Raw genomic sequence first — 26,176 nt, 5'->3', positions numbered from 1 at the left:
ACTAAGAAATCTGATAATGTGTTCGATATAAATAAGCTTAATATTTGTAATTAGAAACTATATATAAAGTACATATTATTTCGCCTTTCTTTATTATTTTTAAACTTAAGATTAAAGGTTTATAAATATCATTTCAGTTTTGTTTTTTTTACCTCAAGAATTTTTTTATTCAGTGTCAGAACTCGTCAGTTGGGCTGTGCGCTGAGACACAGTATGGTGTGAAGTACTGTATTAATGGTTATTCAGCTTATCTAATCCTATACGTCACCTCCAGGTGGGCGGTAAGTCTGTCACTTACACTGAACGGGTATGTCAAAGAATCATACAAATACCTATAAAAAACGTATGTTCCTTATTACTGTTTATAAGCTTATTTGTTTTTTTTTTTTATTTATTTAGTAAGGCTCTTTAGTTGATTGTTTATACGCTTGGGAATTTTGTAAATCTTCAAACATGAGATTACATTTTCATACGTGTAACAAATGTGTGTTGATAAAAAAATGTTTTATATATTTATAACGTGTAACTGCTATTTTTACAGATATAAAGTAAAAACTGATATATACATAGGACAAGTTACAAACTACCTCTACAAAGACTACTAACAGTTTGTTTTTGAAATTTCGCGCAAATAAACACCTTTATAACGACGATCGCTGATTATTTTCTCGACATCACTGATCTCCAGTTTCGTAAAAAAATGGTTTTGTTCATCTTTACATTCCTTTTCGATAGAAATTTTGTGTTTAGTTTTTGGTGTATTGAATACATAAATACATGGATATTGTGAAAATACTACTTTATTTAAATTAATTATAAAACCAAATCCTTATCATTATACGATCTAATTTTTAAAATTAATTATATATTTACCATTGTTTAGTTTTTTTCTAAAATGCTAATAAACAAACATTATTTTAGATAATAGCTCGTGGACTAACAGAATTTTACAGTTTATTAATTTTTCCTTCTTGTTCTTAAGGCCAGAATTTACACTACAACTACTTGAAAAAAAATCGGTTCTTCCTCTTTAAAAGTATTCAGAGAAAATTTTTACGAAAAAAAAACAGCGCGTAAAACGAGGCTTAGTATCTGTAAACACCAGCTTTATATATCAGAGTAATAAATAAACTCCTCGTGCCTGTTGTTATGCTAGAACTCTTCGCACGTGGTACATTTCGTAGGTGTGCAGTGAAAGAAGGGTCAGCTCAAACAAGACTTTCCAAGAGTGGTAAAAAAACTATTAATCTAGTTTAATTGTTTATTGTATCAGCTCTATCGAGAAAAAGTGTGGTTGTAATATCTTCCATATTTTCTTGCAATAAGATAGTTTATTATGTTATAGCTGCTCATCCTCAACATAAAACGAGAATGAACAGGCTAAAACTTGTATCTTTCTTTCTGTAGTGTTTACTGTCTATAAAAAATATTGTTTTTCAATAGTTATGGGTCAAAAATTATAGAATACCCACTGACTTATATACATTGCCTACTGATAGATCTCTAGGGTTTTGAAATTTTTAAATTAATGTAATAAAGTATTTACATTTAATAATTTATGTCGGAAATGATATTATAGTTAAACATATACTCTTCAAAAAAAGAAACGCAAAAGCAAAATATGAGACAAATTGTTGACAAGTTTATTCCGGTTAGTTCTGTATGACACGTGTGAAACTTTGCACATTCACTGCTGAGCATCCAAAGTCTGCAAAGGCGAAGTCCACGCTCACTAGTTGAAGTTTAACGTCACTCAACGTCAATAACGAGTATGCCCCCCATGAGCATCAATGACTGCTTGGCATCTCCTGCCCATGGAAGCGATGAGATGACGAATCACGTCCTGTGGAATGGCTGTCCACTCAGCCTGCAAAGTTGCTGCAAGATGAGGTAGAGTCTGCGGTTGAGGTTGTCGCCGTCGCAGACGTCGGTTCAACTTGTCCCAAAGATGTTCGATGGGGTTTAAATCTGGTGATCTGGAGGGCCAGGGAAGAACGTTGATGTTATGGTGTCTCAAGAAGACAGTGGTGAGTCGGGCTGTGTGAGGACGGGTGTTGTCATGTTGAAAAACGTCGTTGACGTTCACCATGATGGGTTGCACATGGGGCCTAAGAATCTCGTCGACGTATCGTTGAGCCGTAAGATTCCCTCGAATGTGCAATAGGTCTGTTCTGGCATTGTAGGCGATGGCAGCCCACATCATGACGCTCCCACCGCCAAATCTGTCAACATCCTGCACACAGTTTGCTGCAAAACGTTCACCTCGGCGACGGTAAACACGGGTCCTTCGAAGCATAAAACGTGATTCATCGCTGAACCAAACATGCCTCCATCGTCGATGAGGCCATACCCGATGTGCCCGAGTCCACTGCAGTCGTGCTTGACGATGTTGCTGGGTGAGGATGACGCCTCTGACTGGACGTCGAGGTCGGATTCCTGCATCTCGTAGACGGTTGGGTACGGTCTGATCGGAAATCCTACGCAGACCTGGTATGGTTGAGGCAGTAGACGTCGCAGTGGTGGTCCTCTCTCAAAGGTGACGTAACCAGATGTTGCGATTTTGTGCGGGCGTGGTCACACGAGGTCTGCCAGATCGTGGACGGTTACGAATTGATCCATGTTGTTGGTGACGATTCCATAGCCTTGTGATGGTGCTTGGGTGGACATTCACAGCTCTGGCAACATCTTATCGAGATTCGCCTGCTTCCAAGCGACCAATGGCGTTGTTGCGTTGTGCTTCAGTCAGTCTTGGCGTAACTGTATTGCATGTCGGTGGCTTAACACTGAGCTATGGAAACCGAGAACCCATCACTTTTATAGGGATTTTGCACATGTTGCACTTGCAGAACATGCAGATCTCTCAAACAAATTTATTGGACACGAATGCGTTTTGGCGAAAAATCCGATGTTTTCCTCCGTTTTCAAAGTGCACAACTTTTATTGTCATTTTGGTCTGACAATCAGTGCCTTAACACGTGTAACATCACATACTCTGAGCTTGTAACGTTATTACATATATTTCTCTTTAAAATAACAAAAATATCCCTTTTGCGTTTCTTGTTTTGAAGAGTATATTTTTAAGTATTCGTTATTCTAGCGTACTGTTTACTTGCCGGGCGTTAAGTTTTCGTGTCTGATAGTTTAAAATTTTATGAACTGGACGTTGAACTGAGTAATCTGATAGTTTACTTGTCGTATATTGAACTATTTATTGTATCTGAAGTGTTACGTGGTGTACGTTGGGATATTGCGTCTGACAATTTACATGATCAGAGCTGTATCATGTTATTTTATCTGATATTTTACGTTGGGCTTACAGATTAAATGAATAACGAATAAAAACATTAAGATTAACTAAATATCGCAGGTTTTTTTTCAAAGCTTTCCAGATCTTTTAACATTACGTGGTTCTACGTCTTTGAAAGCTTTAGTAAGTGTTCTGAAAGCACCATTAGTCCCTTGATGAAACAGTAACTTATTTCAGAAGCCCTGAAAAACGGAATGTTCGTCTCACATTAATGATATTCATGGCGTGTATTTTTACGTATGAGTGAAAAGTATTTTTCTTCTCAGGTGTAATATCTACTTAGCATCACTGTTGTACAAGTTAATATTTCATCCATACAGAAATATTGTTGCTTTCTTTTTATATTTTTTGTGCAGAACTACACAGTAATTATCTACGCAACTTTACTCCAAAACAAACAAATAAAAACATATGCACATTTAAAATTACATACACATACGCTCAATGAATTCAAGATATGATATAAAGGCTCAAAATTTATATTTTCAATCAATGAAGTTCAAAACCGAAATAGTATAGCGCAGCATATTTCCTTTAGTCTAAGGTCAACCCGCAATTTTACTACTGTAAACATACGTGAAGTATGCCAGAAACATTGCATCCTCGTTTGTAGTTTTCACGTGACATATATTGTTTCGGTGACTAATTTTTCTGTTTTTCATACTATATTTGTTGTTTCTGTGACTCATCTTTGTATTTTTCGCGGGATATATATTGTTAAAAACTGGTTATATATCCGCTTTGATCATGTTTTTTTCTAACAATATTTTTGTTAACGTGCTGCACAAACTACGAATGTAATTTAGAATCTCTATATTGTAACCCTTCACCAATTCTAAGCCTTTGTTCTTTGTACCACGGTTTAAAGTGCCTCACGAAGGGTTTCTGCCGGAAGCGTTGCAAAAGTAATAAGCTTTTTTTTTTAGACGTTTGTTTTACCAATTGTTACGTATTATGATTCATCTCGGAAGAGTCTCCGATTTATTGTGTTACGTATTCTAATTTATCTCGAACGAGTTTCCGATTTATTATGTTAAGTACGTTACATATTACGATTTACAATATCCGGACACGGCCAAGTGTGTTAAAGCGTTCGACTCGTAATCCGAGGGTCGCGGTTTCGAATTCCGGTAGTACCAAACACGCTCGCCCTTTCAGGCGTGTGGGCGTTATAATTTACGGTAATAATAACTTCGTGGAAGGTAATTAAAATGCTATTATTCACTTTTCAAAATAGAAACCCCCATAGGCAAAGTCAAAATTGCAAAGCATAAATATAATGTTAATCGCTATTGTAATGACTAATTTTCTTATTACTTCGCGAGCGATGGGATTCCACACGCAGCGTCGTTGTTTAAATTCAGACAGATTCGGGTAAGATAAATATTCATAAGAGGCAGCTTCAAATTGATACACCAGTTCGTGTAGGATAAACATTTACAAGAAACACCTTCAAATTGATACAACAGTTCGTGTAAGATAAACATTTACAAGAAACAGGTTGAAATTGATATACCAGTTCATGTAAGATACACTTTTATAATAAACGGCTTCAAATTGATATGTCAGTTCGTGTTAGATAAACATTTACAAGAAACTCCTTCAAATTGATGTAACAGTTCGTGTAAGATAAACATTTACAAGAAACACCTTCAAATTGATATACCAGTTCATGTAAGATACACTTTTATAATAAACGGCTTCAAATTGATATGTCAGTTCGTGTTAGATAAACATTTACAAGAAACTCCTTCAAATTGATATAACAGTTCGTGTAAGATAAACATTTACAAGAAACAACTTCAAATTGATATACCAGTTCGTGTAAGATACACTATTATAATAAACGGCTTCAAATTGATATATCAGTTCGTGTTAGATAAAGATTTACAAGAAACACTTTCTTCATAGCTTGTTTTAGTAAAAACTATGAAACAGAAGGCCTTTCATACAATGCAATAATTGCACAGATAGTATATGTGTATATCCAGTTGAAACTGTTGTATATGCTGGTTCTTTGAAACTTTAAACAAAGTAATGTCATATACAGGGCATATATATGTATATATGTGTGTACAAACATAATCTCCAATACTTTGGCCAGTTTATCGAGGTATAATATATCTTAAATCATTTCGTTTTCCATTTTATCACAACGGTTATGATGATATTTTAAATGTTATTTTAACAACCCAATAGATGCATCTTCTCTAGGCCCGGCATGGCCAGGTGGTTAAGACACTCGTATTGTAATATGAGGATCGCGGGTTCGAATCCCCGTTCCACCAAACATGCTCGCCCTTTCAGCCATGGGGCGTTATAAAGTGACGGTCAATCCCACTATTCATTGGCAAAAGAATAGCCCAAGAGTTGGCGATGGGTGGTGATAACTAGCTGCCTTCCCTCTAGTCTTACACTGCTAAATTAGGGACGGCCAGCGAAGATAGCCCTCGTGTAGCTTTGCGCGAAATTCAAAACAAGCCAAGCGTCTGTCCAACCTACCCAAGTCCATAAAAGGAAATGTTGTATTGTGCATAGAAATAATATAGAGCCCAATCGATAAATATACTAGGTTAGATGACACCGCCTGATCCTTTACCGATATAGAACGTCTTTAAACAAAGCTGTGATGAAACTCAAGATTACAAGTTTAATGAATAATCGTAAGGTACTGCTATGCAGGAAGTTCTACAAATAGAAGTTATTGGTATAAACTATATTGTAGCTTAAGGTGCGCCCCCTAGTGGCATAGTGGTATGTCTGCGGACTTACACACTAAAACCGGGTTTCGATACCCGTGGTGGGCAGAGCACAGATAACCCATTGAGTAGCTTTGTGCTTAATTCTAAACAAACAAACAAAGCTTAAGGTGCTGCAAATGAAGATACTGCCTGTAGACATTTGAAAGTTACTAACCGGAGATATATCATCTTACATATAATTTGTAGAAAAATATCAAATACTACCATGTAGTAAAAAGGGCGAGCATGTTTGGTGTGACGGGGATTTGAATCTGCGACCCTCAGATTACGAGTCGAGTGACCTAAAAGCCTGGACATGCAGGGCCATTTCCTAGCATCGTTGTTCATTCATTCTTAAGTTTCTTTATTGAAAATGATTTGGTTAATATAGGTTCAATTATTTTCATGACATATTCTTCGTAAAATATCCAAATGCTTAATTAATAACGGTGTTGATGGTGAATTGTGTAAACTATCCACAATTTTAATAACCCTACAAATGCACTACAATAAATATATTTTAGCTGTATTTCGTTCTATTTTCTGTTTTGTCTTAACCTAGCATTTAATGACAGAGATAACAGTAATCCATGAGGGAGGGAAAATCTTTTTTTTTTTTTTTTGCTGTTTATGCTGGGTTTTTTTTCTCACCAACAACACGTCCACGTTCAACAGACACCCTGACAAGGAAGTAGATGTATTGCGTGGGTATCGACAAACGACATTTGCCTCATCATGTGAAATGGAGTCGCGCGTGAAATGTTTCCTGGTACTGCGAGACTCCTTGTTAGACGAGCGGTAATCGTGACGTTCGTTATGTTACAGCTATGTTTTGTACCGAGTTTGAACTTCGTTCTTCACTGGTTTGATAATTTCATAGCAGATGAAATAAACATATGAGCTATGAAAGTATCTAATCATGTCGTATTAATTGTTGATTTTAGAAATAAACTTGCCTAACTTGTTGGATCTTACCGGATCGAATAGCTTAATTTTCTCAATCAACTTATTTCATCTATTGAGTAATTTAGATGTAACATGTAACTTAACCGGTTGAATCAACTGATTTAACTTAAGGATCAAATGAGTGACCTGTTGGATGAACTAGTACAACATTGCGACTTTATTGGTTATATCGTGAAAAAAAAATTGCAGATTAATTAATTGGTTTAACATACCTATCAAATAACTTAACCCCATGTAACAATTGATTTAACCCACCTAGATAATCAATTGTTTCAATAAATAACTTAACCTAAAAAAATCAACTGATCTAACTTATAGATTAAATAAGTTAACCAGATATATCAATTTGTTAAATCTATCAGATCAAATAATTTAACTAGCTGATCTAATTATACCGGATCAACTGGTTGTTAAAAAAAAGAAAAAGCTACAAAATCAAACGTTTATTTAGAAAGATAATTGGTTATTCAGAGATAAAAAGAGATAAATTGGAAGTGAGAAAAATCACAATGCCTGTTTGCGGAATTATCCAAAGTTCAGCTGCAGGAAGTCATAATAAAGCCATAAGATCAGACTGTTGAGTGGGTGTGTTTTCTTATAAGAAAGCCACATCGCTGAGTCTACGGAGGGGAATCGAACCCTCTTGTAAGTCTAGCGTTCTAGACTTACCTGTACTAGTGGGGGACTAGAGTATTGAGACGAACTATACTTTCCTCTATTCAAATAATAGTTCACTGTCTTTTTATTTTATATGTTTTTTACAGAAGTCATTCTCTTTTTGAAGACTTTTGGAATATTTCGTGAATTTTGCGTAGCCCGAACTGTTTTAAACGCGAGCATTTAAACAAGTATGTATACCCCATTTCGAAGTTACAGTACGGTACTTAGAACCTAGCTACAATTTTTTGTACCTTTGTTTGTTTTCTCATGGTTCAACAGATTAGACAGACAGGCCAGGCCAAGTAGGTTACAAGTCCCGTGACCTCATATTGAATTCTGTGTTTGATTGTATCTCAGAACGGCTGGTATGGGTATTAACACTTTTATTGGCAAGGAAAGAACAACGTTTCAACCTTCCTAGGTGACCTTTGGGTTAAGAACAAAAATCTTCTTGTCAATAAAAGTGTTAATACCCATACGAGACGTTCTGAGATACATTTTTATTTCAAGTGTGTTTCTCGTCGTCAAAAATCTGTGTTTGATTGCATTTAATCGCAAGGTTAGGCCTACGTGTTTCGCCGAACGAGACAGTGTTTATACGGTGTGAAGATAGCTATAGCTGTTTATTTCGTGATACAACTTGTGAATAGTTTCACACACAATGATAAGGTTTTAATACTTAAACACATGTTATCGAACTCGACAAACTCGTTTACTTATAACTGTTAGATCGTATTCACCGGAATTGTTATCGTGAAAACCAGACATGTTGCCAGAACTTTGAGAGCCTGAGGCAGAAAACACCCATTTAACAACTTAACGTGTATTTCATTACATGTGAGATAAAAACGAACAGCCAGTTTGTTAATATTAAATGTAAGGCAAAATACTGATACGATTCTGTCACATAAAATCGTCAGATCTTTCACAGCCGCGGGAACATATATATTCACTTCTAGAACACTGACGTGTGAATCACATTTCTTTCAACACCAGGAAGAAATGACATTGTCCTTCAGACTTCATAAGGTGTACCCGTTTCAAGTGTCTGATAAGTAATAGTGTGTGTTTTTTTCTTATAGCAAAGCCACACAGGGTTATCTGCTGCCTCCACTGAGGAGAATCGAACCCCTGATTTTAGCGTTGTAAGTCCGTAGATTTACCGCTGTACCAGCGGGGGACCAGATAAGTAATAGAAATAATAGAACACGTACCGATTCATTTTTATACTATGTATCTAAAGATAATGCTAGCACTGGGAGAGATTTTCATCTACGACCACAGCAGTGAAAGTGTGAAATAAATTCGGTTACATCCTCTCTTTATTTATGCTCTTTCACGAAATGTGCACACTCATACTCGCAGAAAATTGATATTTTTGAAGAGTAACCTTACGTTCGATAATATCATGATTTTTTGTGTGTCTCATTTGGAGGTGAGAGTGAAGGATTGTCAGTGAAGTATCTCTCTTTGGCCTCAAATTTGAAGTTTTAACTTTAATTGCTAAAAATATTAGTCATAACTAAGTTTTATATCAAATATATTTTGTTTTTTATTTGTGTCTGACAGGTTTTAAATAACTGCCATCTTCTTATTCAGTAGTTAAAAGACCTGTTAATATGTTTTAGTACATTCAAGTCACAAGATATTTCTGTAATGATTTACTGTGTGCAAGTAAATTAATATTTTCAAATCATTTGGCTAATACTACATAACTTCTCTTTTTAGGCCTACAAAGTTTCAGGCTGGCTTTGAAAATTAAATATGGTTTTTAAGGTATGTTATTTTCATGTTTATATATTTACAATTTTTAGTAGACTCTAGATATTATAATGAGTCGTCATAGCTGGTAATATTGAATCCTATAAAATATAGAATCTATTTTGGAATTATATTTTTAACGCTTTTAATTAATATTTGCATTAATGTAAAAACAGATAAAATCGTGTTCTGTTAACTAAACACACCTTTAGATTAATACAGATTTTAGTATCGTCCACCTGTCGTCTTAGCTTGGAAACGTCTGGCGGAAAAAGATAATTATTATTGTAGCTATATTTATTTTAAAAACGTAGATATATAATTATATCTAAAAACTAATATTTCATGTATTTACGCAGAGATTACAATTTCAGCTTAGTTGTAACTTCAGTGAAATGTTTATTTTAATTTCTTTACAAATTACAGAGAGAGCAGAATGTCTTTGTTTCCAATCAGACACTTCCCCAGCGGCATGTCTACGAACTTGCACCGTGAGAAACCGGATTTCGATACCCGTAGTAAGCAGCGAACGGATAGTCCATTGTGTAGTTTTGTGCTTAATTCTAAATAAACAAACAAACAAATCCAATCAGATAGGAAGACAAAAAAGAAGAATGTGAGTTTGATTTTGTCTTAAAATTCCGTTTCTTATAAACATTACGTTCTTAACAGCTTCTCTGAACAGTTGGTGTCAAAGTAGATTGTTAAGGAATTTCCAAAATACCTTCCTATGATTGCAATCTTTAATACAGAAGAAAAATTAGACTGTCTTTATTTGACAGAGAAACAATCCTCAATTGTAGTCGTGTGTTTATTTAGAAATATGACCAGTATATTTCTGTCAGCATTACGTACTCAATGAAGCATAAATTATGACTATCCAGAAGTTAAAAAAGCACTCCACCAGCCAGCCTACTAATTCTGTGTATATACCTCGCGTGTCAATTTTTTTTTCAAATGTCTCACAGGGTCATACAATATAATTTATTCATACTTCACAATACTTATTACACTCTTCTCTATACGTAGCTTCAAGAGCATAACGTAAGATATAACAGGGCTATGAACTAAAAAAAATTGTATTTGAGAAACTCAGAGCCTTTCTCTGAGCCACTTTGCCGCGGCTAAAAACTGTTCACAAACAGTCATGTCAAAAATTAATATTTTAAATCTTAGAGAAAAGTTTGAGTTTTCTAACTTCTGAATATTTGGTGTGAATACGTTTATGTGCATGATTTTAAACTGTTGTATGATATGAATGCAGAAGTTTTTGCATCTTAATATTTTAATTTTCAAAAATGGTCGTTTATTAATTCTTTCGTACGATTTTTACTTTTCTATTTAGTTACATTTTTACCACAAAAAATACTTTCATCTTGTAAAGACAGAACAAAGATTTTTATATTATTTATTTGAAAGTTGTAACATTTTACCCAAGATCTCTTTAATTACTGTTGTGCCCAGCATGGCCCGGTGGGTTAAAGCGTTCGACTCGTAATCTGAGAGTCACGGGTTCGAATCACTGTCGCACCAAACATGCTCGCCCTTTCAGCCGTGGGGGCGTTATAATGAGACGATCAATTCCACTATGCGTTGGCAAAAGAGTAACCCAAGAGTTGGCGGTTGGTAGTGATGACTAGCTGCCTTCCCTTTAGTCTTACACTGCTAAATTAGGGACGACTAGCGCAGATAGCCCTCGAGTAGCTTTGCGCGAAATTCGAAACAAACCAAACCAAACCATTAGCCCTCAACAACTGTTGTCAAAGTTCCCTCCATTTATTATGATTTATCGTAAATGAGTAAGTAAAAATAAATCGCAAATATATTTTGCTGTTGACATTCATCTAATGTTGTAAGTTGTATTAAAATATTTTTCTTTAAAAAAATTACATGCTTACATGGTAGTATTTGATATTTTTCTACAAATTATATGTAAGATGATATATCTCCGGTTAGTAACTTTCAAATGTCTACAGGCAGTATCTTCATTTGCAGCACCTTAAGCTTTGTTTGTTTGTTTAGAATTAAGCACAAAGCTACTCAATGGGTTATCTGTGCTCTGCCCACCACGGGTATCGAAACCCGGTTTTTAGTGTGTAAGTCCGCAGACATACCACTATGCCACTAGGGGGCGCACCTTAAGCTACAATATAGTTTATACCAATAACTTCTATTTGTAGAACTTCCTGCATAGCAGTACCTTACGATTATTCATTAAACTTGTAATCTTGAGTTTCATCACAGCTTTGTTTAAAGACGTTCTATATCGGTAAAGGATAAGGCGGTGTCATCTAACCTAGTATATTTATCGATTGGGCTCTATATTATTTCTATGCACAATACAACATTTCCTTTTATGGACTTGGGTAGGTTGGACAGACGCTTGGCTTGTTTTGAATTTCGCGCAAAGCTACACGAGGGCTATCTTCGCTGGCCGTCCCTAATTTAGCAGTGTAAGACTAGAGGGAAGGCAGCTAGTTATCACCACCCATCGCCAACTCTTGGGCTATTCTTTTGCCAATGAATAGTGGGATTGACCGTCACTTTATAACGCCTCATGGATGAAAGGGCGAGCATGTTTGGTGGAACGGGGATTCGAACCCGCGATCCTCATATTACAATACGAGTGTCTTAACCACCTGGCCATGCCGGGCCTAGAGAAGATGCATCTATTGGGTTGTTAAAATAACATTTAAAATATCATCATAACCGTTGTGATAAAATGGAAAACGAAATGATTTAAGATATATTATACCTCGATAAACTGGCCAAAGTATTGGAGATTATGTTTGTACACACATATATACATATATATGCCCTGTATATGACATTACTTTGTTTAAAGTTTCAAAGAACCAGCATATACAACAGTTTCAACTGGATATACATATATACTATCTGTGCAATTATTGCATTGCATGAAAGGCCTTCTGTTTCATACGTTTTTACTAAAACAAGCTATGAAGAAAGTGTTTCTTGTAAATATTTATTTTACGCGAACTGTTTTATCAATTTCAAGCTGTTTGTTGTAAATCTTTATCTAACACGAACTGGTATATCAATTTGAAGCCGTTTATTATAAAAGTGTATCTTACACGAACTGGTATATCAATTTGAAGGTGTTTCTTGTAAATGTTTATCTTACACGAACTGTTGTATCAATTTGAAGGAGTTTCTTGTAAATGTTTATCTAACACGAACTGACATATCAATTTGAAGCCGTTTATTATAAAAGTGTATCTTACATGAACTGGTATATTAATTTCAACCTGTTTCTTGTAAATGTGTATCCTACACGAACTGGTATATCAATTTTAAGCTGTTTCTTGTAAATGTTTATCTTACACGAACTGTTGTATCAATTTGAAGGTGTTTCTTGTAAATGTTTATCCTACACGAACTGGTGTATCAATTTGAAGCTGCCTCTTATGAATATTTATCTTACCCGAATCTGTCTGAATTTAAACAACGACGCTGCGTGTGGAATCCCATCGCTCGCGAAGTAATAAGAAAATTAGTCATTACAATAGCGATTAACATTATATTTATGCTTTGCAATTTTGACTTTGCCTATTGGGGTTTCTATTTTGAAAAGTGAATAATAGCATTTTAATTACCTTCCACGAAGTTTTTCGTTCAATACCAGACCACATCAGACCACCTGAATTGTGATATTAATGTATACCTGAAACACTGTTGTGTTTTCAGTAACGCTAAAAAATTTTACAATCTAAGGCATAAATGACGCTGATGTTGGCAAGAAGTCTATATCAGGGTAGCACGTGCGATAAACACGACAAGAGCTATTGTTCAATGTTTTTATTTTAACAATTTAACCAGTAGGCATACAAATACAAAATAGCGGATTTTTCCTCATGACTTCATAACTTATTCTCTGTTCCACGTTTTCTTAAAATTCGTTTGATACAATTTGGGCATTTAATTATAGCTGTATTTCTGGGAATATGAGTCATCTGAACTTAGCTGTAGTAACTTTCCTCTTCATGTGGTTGTAACTTTATCAATACATTCTGAGTCATCAATATCTATCTGTAAATACATCAGCTGCAGTTTTCATCCTCTCTAACCCTTAGTGGTTCAGCAGTAACTTCACTGACTTATTACATTAAAAACTAAATTTCGACAATTGTGTTGTTTAGAGTGGGTGGGTTTGGCATTTTATGGCACAAAGCAACTAGGCTATATGCGCCATGATGTTTAGAGAAGTTTGAGTCATCTATAAGTGGTTGTAAATACATTTGCAGCAAAACTTCGCCCACTCATTGGTTGTAAACTATGGCTACGTGTATGGTAATTTGGATGTAAATACATTTGTAGTACATTTGCTTCTCCTCGTGTGATTGCTACGGTTGTAGTAGTGTGGGTCAAATATCCGATTTCAAATGTTTAGTTGTGTGGATTCTTTTACTAATTATCAGAGATTTATCAGTCTTAGCTAACAAAATAATTAATGTCTTCTTTTATTAATATCTCTCGGATTCACATCCCTTTATTATAAATCCAGGTTGTTGTTTTTCATTCGCACCTTTTTTCTTTTTAGATGAAATTACAAATATCAAATTTTAAAAAATTCATGCAGCGCTACCTGGTTTTGAAAAACAAAAGTGACGAATAAACTATTCGTAGCAGTTATCTCTTAATCGCATATATTTTAATTGTAAAACATTTTTTCGTTTATCTGCCATTGAAACTTCAACCAAATAAGCTGTAAAATGTGAACTTCAAAACAGAATTTCGAAATTGTTTATTTTTCAAAATAAGCAGGTTTTAAAAAACTACTTGTATTCTGTACATGTTTAAATTGTATTTTAGACCTTGACGTTAAGGTTCTAAACCTCAAAAATTTCCCGTTAGTTGTCCTTGAAGTTACAGTATAAGTGTTCGTAACATTCCTACCTCTTTGTTGGCTCGCGTTTCTTGGCTAATTTATCATTCTGTGTACATTCCTATGAACAGGTCGTAACGTTGTTGTACGAAGGGTTTCTTTCTATTACAGAGTCAGACATGATTATTTAATTCTACTCCTAAATCAATTAAGAAACTCTGTGTTTTATATTTGTTAATATTATAGCGTCTTCTCTTTCTACGTGTTATTTTTAAACACAGTTCCCCGATGACAGCAAAGACTTCAAGAAACGGCCCAGTATGGCCAGGTGGTTAAAGCACTCGACTCGTAATGTGAGGGTTGCGGGTTCGAATCCCTGTCACACCAAACATGCTCGCCCTTTCAGCCGTGGGGACGTTATAATGCTACGGTCAATCCCACTATTCGTTTATAAAAGAGTAACCCAAGAGTTGGCGGTAGGTGGTAATAACTAGCTGCCTTCCCTTTAGTTTTGTACTGTTAAATTACGGACGGTTAGCGCAGATAGCCGTCGTGTAGCTTAGCGCGAAATTCAAACCAAACCAAACCAGACTTCAAGAAAAACCTGTTTTGTTCTTGCTGTGAAAAAAAGAGGTTAATAGAAATAAATAAAAAGCGGGATAAGTCCTTGACCGATTGACCAACTGCACCGTCTTCTATGTAATCAACATACCTATACTTTCTTCGCAATGTATCACTAAGTTTATATAATCTAAGAATCTACATCCACAAACACACGATAGTTACAGCGATGACTGTGCTAGGTGAGAATAAGATGGGAAGACTTAGTAACTGGCGATATTCCAGAATATTTTAATATGGAGAAAATGAAAACAATACAAAAGCATTTCCAGTTTTTTACACGCATTGTAAAAGACTCAGTCGTTACTTTAATACATTGCAAGAACTTTGTTCTGGACATCGGAGCTGATTAAATATTTTTCAAATGATTTGTCGACTCCAAGCGGGATTAGTTGCTGGTACTTATGTTTAGCTATTTGTTAAAATGGTGTGTAACGTGTGCGTGCACTTATGTATTTTACGTATTTATTTTCATTCAGTCCAAACACAACATTTAGTGAAAAGATTGAACATTCTTCACCCTACAGTCTTTAGTTCAATATACGTTGATTTGCAAAACTATTACCTTTCAACAATTTAAAAGAAGCTACACTTTTAATTCAAAACCACTTATAATTGGCTATATTTCCTTCCTAGTTTTCATGGATGACCGAGTTAGTTGACAGTTAGATCAAATGAAGCCCCGTCCCGCATGTTCAGGTGGTTAGGGCGCTCGACTCATAATATGAGAGTCAGTGAATAAAATATACAAACATTTGGAGAAAAGTACACGTTAAAAAAAACCTCCTTTACGTCTGTAAGTGTTTGTTTTAGAGCAAGGACACGTTGGGTTATCTACTATGTCTACCGCGAGACACTGAACCCCGGATTTTGTTTTTCCGTGTAAATCCGTAAACTTGCCGCTGACTCATTGGGATCAAACTTGATCAGGTGGGTAAAATCCCCTCGTTATGTGTTTGTCCACATGTTTGTCCTTTTAGGCAAACCGAAATGTCAGAAATAAAGTTGTGTTTCTGTGAAGTATCCTGAGACTGCAGATAATAAAAACAAATTAATTAGAAGCTACTTTAAATAAAATAGAAAACACTGTATGTAATGCTTGTTAGCATACTATTCTAATCAAAATGTAGTTGAATTAGCTAATACAATGTCAGCAACATTTCATCAAAATCACTTTAATTGTAAGAGAACGACTTGTGTACAAAGCTACACAATGTGCTATATGTACTGTGCACACCTCGAATATCAAAACCCGGTTTTCAGCGGGTACGGGAAGAACGAACTGGGACATTTTATGAATTAATTACAGTTACAGGAACGTTAATTTTAAGTTTTAATAATGAACTAAATGCTTTCAAAGTTGGATTTCAATGTATCTCAGAATGGCTGGTAAACCTGAAGATGACCTAGGAAGGTCGAAACGTTGTTTCTCTGTTTATCAAAAAAAAATGTTAATACCCACACCAGTCGTTCTGACATACATTTTTATTTCAAGTGAGTTTCTAGGAAGGTCGAAACGTTGTTTCTCTGCTTATCAATAAAAGTGTTAATACCCATAACAGCCGTTCTGAGATACATTTTTATTTCAAGTGGGTTTTCGTCATTAAGAAGTTGGATTTCAGTTTTGTAAGGTCCAGTGGTGTTCTTTTGGAATGACCGAGCGCAACTGAGTGGTAAGCTTGTTCGACTACATATTCAGGTTCCTTTATCAGCATTCTGCTACAACATACGACCTATAAAACTGCCAGAGGTGACCAAATAAGGTTCGGGAGTGCCTTGAATAATTCTTTGTTTTGTGTCTGTTCTTAAAGCTACTTATGCCATCCTCAGGTATCGAATCCGACCTTTTATTGTTATAAGTCCTCAAGCCTACTACTAACTTACCGAGGGGTAGGCTTAGAGTAATGAAAAAGCTTAATTAGTTCTACAAGATGTGCCACAATGTTATACAAAATTAATGATATAGTTACTGCTGCCATCTATTGCTCAAAATAATATTTTTATTAATAAAAAAATGACTTCACGCTACGCTTGTTCTCGATGGTTTAAAGCGATTAACTGTAATTTTCAATTTAGTAATAAAGAAAGTATTTTTTATTCAAACTAAATTTAATACAATTTACAATGTAAAGATGCTTATTAAGTAGTTTGAATATACTGCGTAAGTATAACGTGAGAATTTGCGGGTATATTCATCTTAATCGCTATAAAATCAGCACCTATAGATGTTCAAAATGAAATTGTACTTTATCAAATTTATTAGGATATTGTCTTGTGATTGATCATAATTTTTTTTACTGTTCTATTTAGTTTAATAATTAGTACCTACTGCAGAGCATTGCTGCTTTGCTTTTTCTGCCACCTAGTGTGCAACAATGACATGTTCCATTGATTATTTTATTCGATTTTTATAAGTATGGCTTTTTTGCTTGCAGTCATAATTTCCAGTGATAATAGCTTTTAGTTAAAGTCATTAAACTGTGAATCATTCACATATAATGTATAAATAGAACAGAAACACTAAAATAGGAAAACAAAATGATGAATTATTTCAACAAACGTTATGAAATGAACAGGATTCGTTTAGTTACATGAGTTTCTTGCATGATATAGAACTTAGGATTTATATATGTTACCATCCGCGCCCGAATAAAATTATTGTATTTAGCTTGGAACAATTCAAATGGTCAAATTTCGAACTTTTTGTTCGTTTCGTGTTCTGAACAAATCAATCCACAAGAACTCACAACCTTGCTTTAAGGTAGTTATTTTGGATTTATAAAATTATCAACTGATCAAACGTATTGTTTAAATAAAATTATACATGTGCCGAACTAGTTGTGACTTACACCACGAGGAGCAATTTCCATAAAAGAAAAAGAGAATTAATTTTCATAAAAGGAAGTATGTGTCACTGAAACATATTTATAGGCGAGGGTTAGGAATAATATACGTGCAACTTTATTAAAAGACAGGGTAAAATATTGGCTATTCAAAATTACTTTATGTCGTTTTATAAAATGCCATAAAACATTTGTAAACCCTGACCAAATTGTGCTTTCATTTCGTTGACGAAAACAACACTTGTTTTACTGGCGGTCGCCATTTTGAAACTACTCACAATCATATCTACGCGATATCATGTGAAATATTGTATTTACCAGTTAAGCAGTTAAAAAATAGAAATATATTATGAAAAAGTAAAGCTATTTCTAACATGCTATACAAAAATAATAATTGTACAAAATTAACATTCATACAGATTGAATGTATTTGGCTCAATAATATAATTTTTATGTTGCTGATATTAAAATAATTCATAAAAATTTATTGTAACTAACGTCTGCAAAACATTAAGTAATTTGTTTTCCATTTATTTCAAAATTCGAAGGTTAATTAATTTCTATTTTTTTTAAATTTCATGCAAAGCTACACAAGGGTTATCTGCGCGAGCCGTCTCTAATTTAACAGAGTAACACTAGAGGGAAGGCAGCTAGTCATCACCGCCAACTCTTGGGTCACTCTTTTACCAACGAATGGTGGGATTGACCATTACGTTGTAACGCCCTCATGGCTGAAAGGACGAGCATATTTGGTGTGACGGGGATTTGAACCCGCGAACGACGGATTACGAGTTGAGCGCCCTAGCCATCTGGCCAAATATTAATTAAAAACTGAGCAAGATATCAGAACGTGGTTGAGAAAGTATAAATTAAAAAATGACATTTTCTTTTTAAAACGGTTTTTTTACATTTTTTATTTTTAAGTACTTTGTCTTCATGTCTTTCTTTCGTTTATTGTACCAATACACTTGCTGCAAGGCTTGCAATGTTTTTCCCTGAAACAACAGATAAGGGTTAATTAATATATATTCACAACAACGATGATAATCATGTGACTAGCTTTCTCATTTCGCTTTCATTCTTAAAGGAATGTGATCTTGAAATGTAAGTCATGAAACCCTGACTTTCAAAACTTATAAGGCAATTTGTAATTTTTATCTTAATAGTATGTACTTAATGGTTATTAATATTATTCTGGTCAGTTTTACTATTAACGTACGCAACTCGACTCGTAACCTGCGGGCCGCAGGTTCGAATCCCCGTCGTCAAACATGCTCGTTCTTTCATCCTTGGGATATTATAATGTTATGGTCAATTTTATTATTTGTTAGTAAAAAAGCAGCCCAAACGTTGTCGACGAGCGGTGTTGACTAGCTGTCTTCCGTCTAATCTATCACTGATAAATTATGGACTGCTAGTGCAGATAGCCCTCGACTACATTTGTGCGAAATGCAAATGAAACCAAACTGTAAAGGTAACGTAAGTAGTTGGCTGTGGGTGACAATGATTAGCTGCCTTCCCACCTGGTATTGCATTGCTAAATTAGGAACGGCTAGCACAGATAGCCCTCGTATAGTTTTGCGCGAAAATCAAACAAAGACATATTGACTATGTTCCTGAAAATTTCTATGCCGTCGGCGAAGAACAAAGGGAAAGGTTTCGTCAAGACATCAGGAAAATGGATTGTTTGTTTGTTTGTTTTGAATTTCGCGCACAGCTACACGAGGGTTATCTGCGCTAGCCGTCCCTAATTTAACAGTGTAAGACTAGAGGAAAGGCAGTTAGTCATCACCACCCACAGCCAACTCTTGGGCTACTCTTTTACCAATATTATAATGCCCCCACGCCTGAAAAAACGAACCTATTTGGTGTGACAGGGATTCGAACTCGTGACCCTCCGATTACAAGTCGAGCGCCTTAACCATCAGGCCATGCCGGGCTCCAGGACAATGGAAAGGGAAGGTGGAGCATCAGCATGATGGCTGATTACTGCTGTTTGTAGAAACGAGATGTCCCAGACGTAATACATAAAAGAAAGACTACAACACATAGTTTGAAGATTTCACACAAAAAGATAAGGATGCATATTTGTTTGACATCAATGTTCTTCCTTTTTTTTAATTATTCTGCATCATTGTTAACAAATATAATAAAAAATGTTCATTGGGGTAAACAAAATAATTTCATCTATGTTAGAGTTTTTTTCTTCCAAATTAGTAAAATATTCTTACGTGATAAAAAAAAGTTCTAAATGAATATTATTTTCGAAATTTGCAGAGATAAATCATGGAAAATCCGTTACCAAAACCAAAACAACTTTTACGAAGTTTCAATTCGCTAATCTGTATAATAGTAATATATAATACATTCGTAATACAATAATATCACAGATGAAATTTGGAGTTGCAATAAAGTTGGATTGTAATACAAGTTTGAAAATTGACAGGCGCACCATGGCCACGTGGTTAGGGGAACTCGACTAGTAATAGGAGTGTTCTTGGTTCGAATCCTCGTTAGACCAAACATGCTTGCCCTTTCAGCCGTGGAAGCGTTATAAATTGCCAGATGGTTAGAGGGCTCAACTCACAATTTGAGGGTCGCATGATCGAATCTCCGTCACCGAACATGCTTACCCTTTTAGATGTATGGACATTATAATGTGACAGTCAATCCCACTATTCATTGATAAAAGAGTAGCCCAAAAGTTGGAAGTTAATGGTGTTGACCAGCTGTCTTCTCTCTAGTTTATGAACGTGAAATTAAGGACAGCAAGCTCAGGTACCCTTGTGTAGTTTTGCGCGAAATTCCAAATAAAACAAACCACACCATTAGAGACGATAAAGGTCAATGCTTAACCTGACCCTTATTAATAGGTCTCAAACGTGGGTCAGATCCCAACGAAGAAAAAAACAGTAAAATAATTATTAATATTTATCAGAGAAAGCGTTTATCTAAAATAAATTATTACATTCAGATTATAAGGAAATTTGACACTTAAATTGAAAATAAAACGTTGTTTTAGGCATTTGGCGTGCGCAGTGTAACCTGGTAACAACATAGTATTATTTTTTATAAAGTACAAAACCAAGTTTAGTGCATGCTTTGTGGACCTGACCTTAGTTATTGATGCTACATGTATCATGCTATCTTATTATAGGCACAACTGTAACTTCAACAGAAAAAATAACCAATTCTTCCTTTATAGAGAAAGCTGTAAATGTTTTAAAAATACATATTTTGTCGATTTTGTGAAATCGAAGGTGACAGAGGTTATTTGTCACCTCTGTTTGTGTGTGTGTGTTTGTGAGCAAGATTTCTCGTGTTACTTTTTACTCTGTAATAATAGATAATCATAATAACAGATAATTTTAACAATAAGTTTAGATTCGCTTGTTTGGGTTTTGGTTTGTTTTGAATTTCGCGCAATGCTACACGAGGGCTGTGTGCGCTAGCCGTCACTAATTTTGCAGTATAAGGCTAGAGGTAAGGCAACTAGTTATCACCACCCACCACCAAGTTCTGGGCTACTCTTTTACCAACGAATAGTGGGATTGACCGTCACATTATAACGCTCCCACGGCTGAAAAGGCGAGCATGTTTGGTGTGACGGTGATTCGAACTCGCGAACGTCGGATTAAGAGTCGAGTGCCTTAACCACCTGGCCATGCCAGGTCATAAAACGTATGATAGAGAAACAATTTGTACAAGCATAAATAATTTTAATAAAACAAAAAAACGTATTACCATACATTTTTTTTATATATGGTATAAAATCATGTGAGTTGGATTTAATTAGATCAGTAGTAAATTAAACTAAGGTTTTACTTCACACACGTATAATAACTTTAGTTATTAAAAGCAGTTTGTTTGTTTGTTTTGGAATTTCGCAGAAAGCTACTCGAGGGCTATCTGTGCTAGCCGTCCCTAATTTAGCAGTGTAAGATTAGAGGGAAGGCAGCTAGTCATCACCATCGAACGCCAACTCTTGGGCAGCTCTTTACCAATCAATAGTGGGATTGAACGTAACATTATAACGCCCCCACGGCTGGGAGGACGAGCATGTTTGGCGCGATTCGGGCGCGAACCCGCGACTCTCAGATTACGAAGCGCACGCCTTAACGCGCTAGGCCATGCCAGGCGTTATGAAAAGCACTTCAGTGTTCTAATAGTAATATTATGTATGGACATAGTCATATAATTTTACTGGAAGAATGTTATGTTGGGTAAAATAAAATAGATTTTATCAACCAGCTATGTTTAAAAATCAACACATACATCACAGATACGTTATTATTACTCATAACTTATAATCAAAATCTTGCATATACTAGACTGACTTAATTTAGGGAAAGGGCCAAGCAAGCAGGTGTGTTGTCTTTTCATAGGTTTCAGGCTGTTCAGTTTGGTTTGAATTTCGTGTGAATTTACTCGAGGGAGATCTGCGCTGATCGTTCCTAATTTAGCAGTGAAAGAGTAGAGAGAAGGCAGTCATCTACACTCAACTCAGGGACTACTCTTTTACTAATGAATACTGGTATTGAGCATCACGTAGTAACGAACCCACTGGTGAAAAGAAGAAAATGGTCAGCAGCGCGATTCAAACCTGCGACCCGCATATTGCGCGCCGAGAGTCCTGACCACCAGACCCAGAAAAACTACGTTATCGTAATATAATGAAACTCTTGCTTATATGGTACTTTTTGATTACGCGAAGTTCAACCCCAAACTTCGCGAAATTTTTATGCTATGTGCATGTAGCTTTGCAATAAGGGTCACGATTTTTCCGTGTTCCGTCACAGAGAACTTTTTTTCTCCATTCTCAGAGTACAGATGTGACGTCATAAATACATAAAGCTAATCTAATGCCCTGGCGCCATCTTTATAAACATAATAGCAATGTCTGTTGAATATTAATGTAAATACTTCGCAGGGTATGGATGGATCTTCAGTTTTACATTTTGCGGTTTTTATGAGTGTTTTTGCGTTGTTTTTTGTTTTTGTTTTATCACTACTTCGCCCCTGTTAGTGTATCTTCACCAAATTTCACATGAAGGTTTGTTGGGTCCATGAGGATGTACATGCAAACTTACGGTTAGTTTGATGCTCTTATGGGCCATTTTTTAAATTATTTATAAAGGAAACGACTTTTCATATCCTTAGATAACCTTTCATTAATCATGAATATACATAATTTCCGCCCAGGGTATAGGTACCCTCAGGTAGTATTCATAAGCCTTCCAGTCCCATCTATTCTTCAAAAATTATTTTCCATTCAAAAACTCAGTAAAAATCGCAACCAATACATATGTGTACATACGATTTAAAACATTTTTTTTTATCAAAAACTGTTTCATATTTCCTTTTTCACTCCAATGCTGATCTCTTTTAAAGATACTTATACTTAGCTCTGGAAATATCACTCTTGTTTACTCTTTACACAATAAATCTTATCCCAAAAAATATACTTGTTTAATTTTATATCGATGCAGAAACGAATAAAATTCAACTAGAACTCCAACTAGACAATCGAATGATCCCAAGATAATACTTTCAAGAAAAATAACTGCATCTTTTTGACTGGGAAATGAGTTGTTAAGTCAAGTGTGGGTTAGTGGTAAATTTAAATTTCGGTGCCAGACAGAGTTTAAAACTTACTAACAGTCACAAATAATCATAGATAAAGGCTTATTATTGCTGATATTATTGCAGATAGAGTCCAATAATTTGAGAAACTGATCCTTTATTGGTTGCTGAAGATGAAACCCAACCTCAGTTCATGATCGGTAATAAATTTTTGGAATCAATAAACCAAAATCCATTCAATAGCTTTACTTAAGACACTAGTAAAGCTGCTAGGACGATAAACATTAATATTTCTTGGAGACTTAACAGGTTGTTGTTGTTGTTTTTGCAATAATAAAATAATAAAATTCCCTCAGTAATCGTAGTGAAATTCAGATAGAAGGAGAATAGAATAGATTGTTACAAGCAGAAAAAGGAACTTAACTGAAGCTTGAGATGTGTAATCCTATCTGGACCAGTGGTGTGTGATACTTAACCACCAAAGCCAAATGTAAATCATGAATTGTGACTGGTAAATTCACGGGAACTATCATACAGAGCACGAGCTGCAGTGGATTAAATGCAGGAAGAAAATTATTAGTCAGTTCAAGAATATATGTTCTATTCTCAGAATTGAGAGAATTCTGTTCTAGAACTGTAAATTTAGTTTCATGGAATGGGCAACAATAGCAATAATATTAGCTTTTGATGAGGAAGGAGGTGCAGCAGTATCGAAGAGAATAGAATAACTGAAGGAACATTTTTGTCCAGTCACGACTTAAAATCTCCTTTAGTATTGAGAAAATTTGAAGGATGTCAAAGCTGGTTTCAAACCTGGTGTCATCGCAGATTTTTATTGCTCATACAAAATTATAGGCAGGCTGTTGAAGACCTCTATGACGTAATAAAAGGGATGAGTCATGGCAATGACGATTTTGTGGAATTAATTAACGAAGAGAGTTGCAAATATTCGATTACTTGGAGCGGTAAAGATGTTGAAGTAGAGTGAAGTGAGAACTGGGATATGTAAGGAAATGGGAAAGGTAAAAACGTTTGTAAGGACAGTTTCCAGTGAATTAACATTATCAGTAGAGACAAGAGTTATGTCAACAATGGAGATAGCTCTTTGAACATGAACACTGGAAGAAGACCAATCGGCATAAGAGTGGTTTAAAACCACCCTATTTACGTCTGGATCATTAGATGATCATAGGATACCCTAGATGGTAGTTGAACCTGATCACAGAAACAAAGGGAAGAAAAGAGAAGCTAGGTTTACTGAAGCTAAATTAAATTCTGGTGAAGAATTTGATTCCATAGATCAAGTAATTTTAAAGTAAATTGAAATTGAGAGAAGCTCTGATACGATAGTTAATGTCAGGCAAAATAATATAACTTTTAAAATATCTACTCAAGTAATAAACGAAGTCATGAAATATGGGAGCCCTAGAATGAGCATATAAAGTAACAAGTGTAATGATTCTGTAATGAAGGTATAAGGTAAGAATAAGATGTTTTGGGAATGAGTTATAGGGAATATAGTTAATCCAGATGATTATATGAACACCAGTACAAGCAGTCATCTCAAGTCTTCTTATGCCAAAAGGGTGGCTCCAGCGATGGAAATTGAGGTCAAATAATTGAATCCAAGAAGAAAACGATTAGTCATTTCAATAATACATAGTCTATATTCAAAGTCCAGAGTATAACTCTATTTATACTAAAATGATGGTTCCAGCAATGGAAATTGTAGTCAAATAATTTTACTTTAATTTGTTTTTAATTTAAGTAATCTCTTGCTGAGGACTAATGTAACCATAAGATTTCGCATCTATTAAGGTTTCCATAAGAGGCTTGTTTGTAAATAAGAAACGGATAATCCCACAGAAACATTTTAACAGACAGTCTTGATGTACACTTGCTCTTTGTGATTCTGTAAATGATCTTGCATACTGAGTTTAAAGACAGAATTAGTTGCATGGTTGATTGTTTGGGATAAAGGCTCTATGAAATGATTGAGTGTTTTATAGAGGAGAACTAATAAATCGAAGAATGTTTTCTATTGTTGAGAATTGAAAATAGGAGTTGGAAGGTGATGTAACTTGATTAGCATTACTAACAGTCGCTACATGAACTAGATCATCAAGTTATGGAGGTAGTTTTCCTTGGCATTTGTAGGAGTATGCTGTATGGTCTAGCTGAAAGGTATTGCAAGTGGCAAAAGGATCCAATTTAGTATACTGACAAAATCTAGACAATAAAAACAGACTGACTTAAGAGGACAATTCATTGTTGAATTAGAGTTGTGGCACAGATTCTTTACAGTCAGCAGCTAATTGTGTAAGGTAATATGATTCCAATGAAAAGTCGATAATTAGGAGCAGTGGATGACATAGATTTCTTGGAATCAATGTTAGGTCAGCAATAGAGCTTAGTGGTGTCAAGGAGGAGACAACTCTCTGTGCTCAGTTATACCATGGCAATCCCTCAAAACAGAATACACTGAAAACAAACCTAACTAGAAACATTCCATACCTAATAGTCCAGATAATGTTATAAACTGGAGAAACTAGTTGTGACAAGAAGAAGACAAACGTTTAATTATCCAATAAGATGACAGTACTCAGTTGTCACAATCGTCACTAAAGTCCAACAATCAAAGAAAAAATCCGAGTGTTAAAGGCGGTATTTATATTTTAGAAGCATTGTTCTGTCTATGGCATGATCCCTTATATTAGCTAATGAAAATCATTAAACATTCACTCCACATAACGATAACAAATTACTGTATTTCCTTCTTTAAAGTTTCTTTGATATTGAAACTTGTACATTGATAAATTGCTGTAGTCGTATATCATCAATGACTTTA

At 35.1% G+C, this 26,176-nt stretch overlaps 1 long non-coding RNA gene across 1 annotated transcript; it reads left to right on the top strand.

The window, feature by feature from the left end:
* Nucleotides 1-1,102: 1,102 nt before the first annotated feature.
* On the top strand, nucleotides 1,103-11,005 carry LOC143227055 (uncharacterized). Its single transcript, XR_013014845.1, has 3 exons — nucleotides 1,103-1,231; nucleotides 9,403-9,450; nucleotides 9,862-11,005. It is a non-coding gene; the product is annotated as an uncharacterized LOC143227055 (long non-coding RNA).
* Nucleotides 11,006-26,176: the final 15,171 nt, after the last annotated feature.

This window comes from Tachypleus tridentatus, chromosome 9 (genome assembly GCF_004210375.1).
Source record: "Tachypleus tridentatus isolate NWPU-2018 chromosome 9, ASM421037v1, whole genome shotgun sequence".
NCBI lineage: Eukaryota > Metazoa > Arthropoda > Merostomata > Xiphosura > Limulidae > Tachypleus > Tachypleus tridentatus.
Note: the sequence above shows the minus strand (reverse complement) of the source record. Positions and strands in the feature narration are given on the sequence as shown.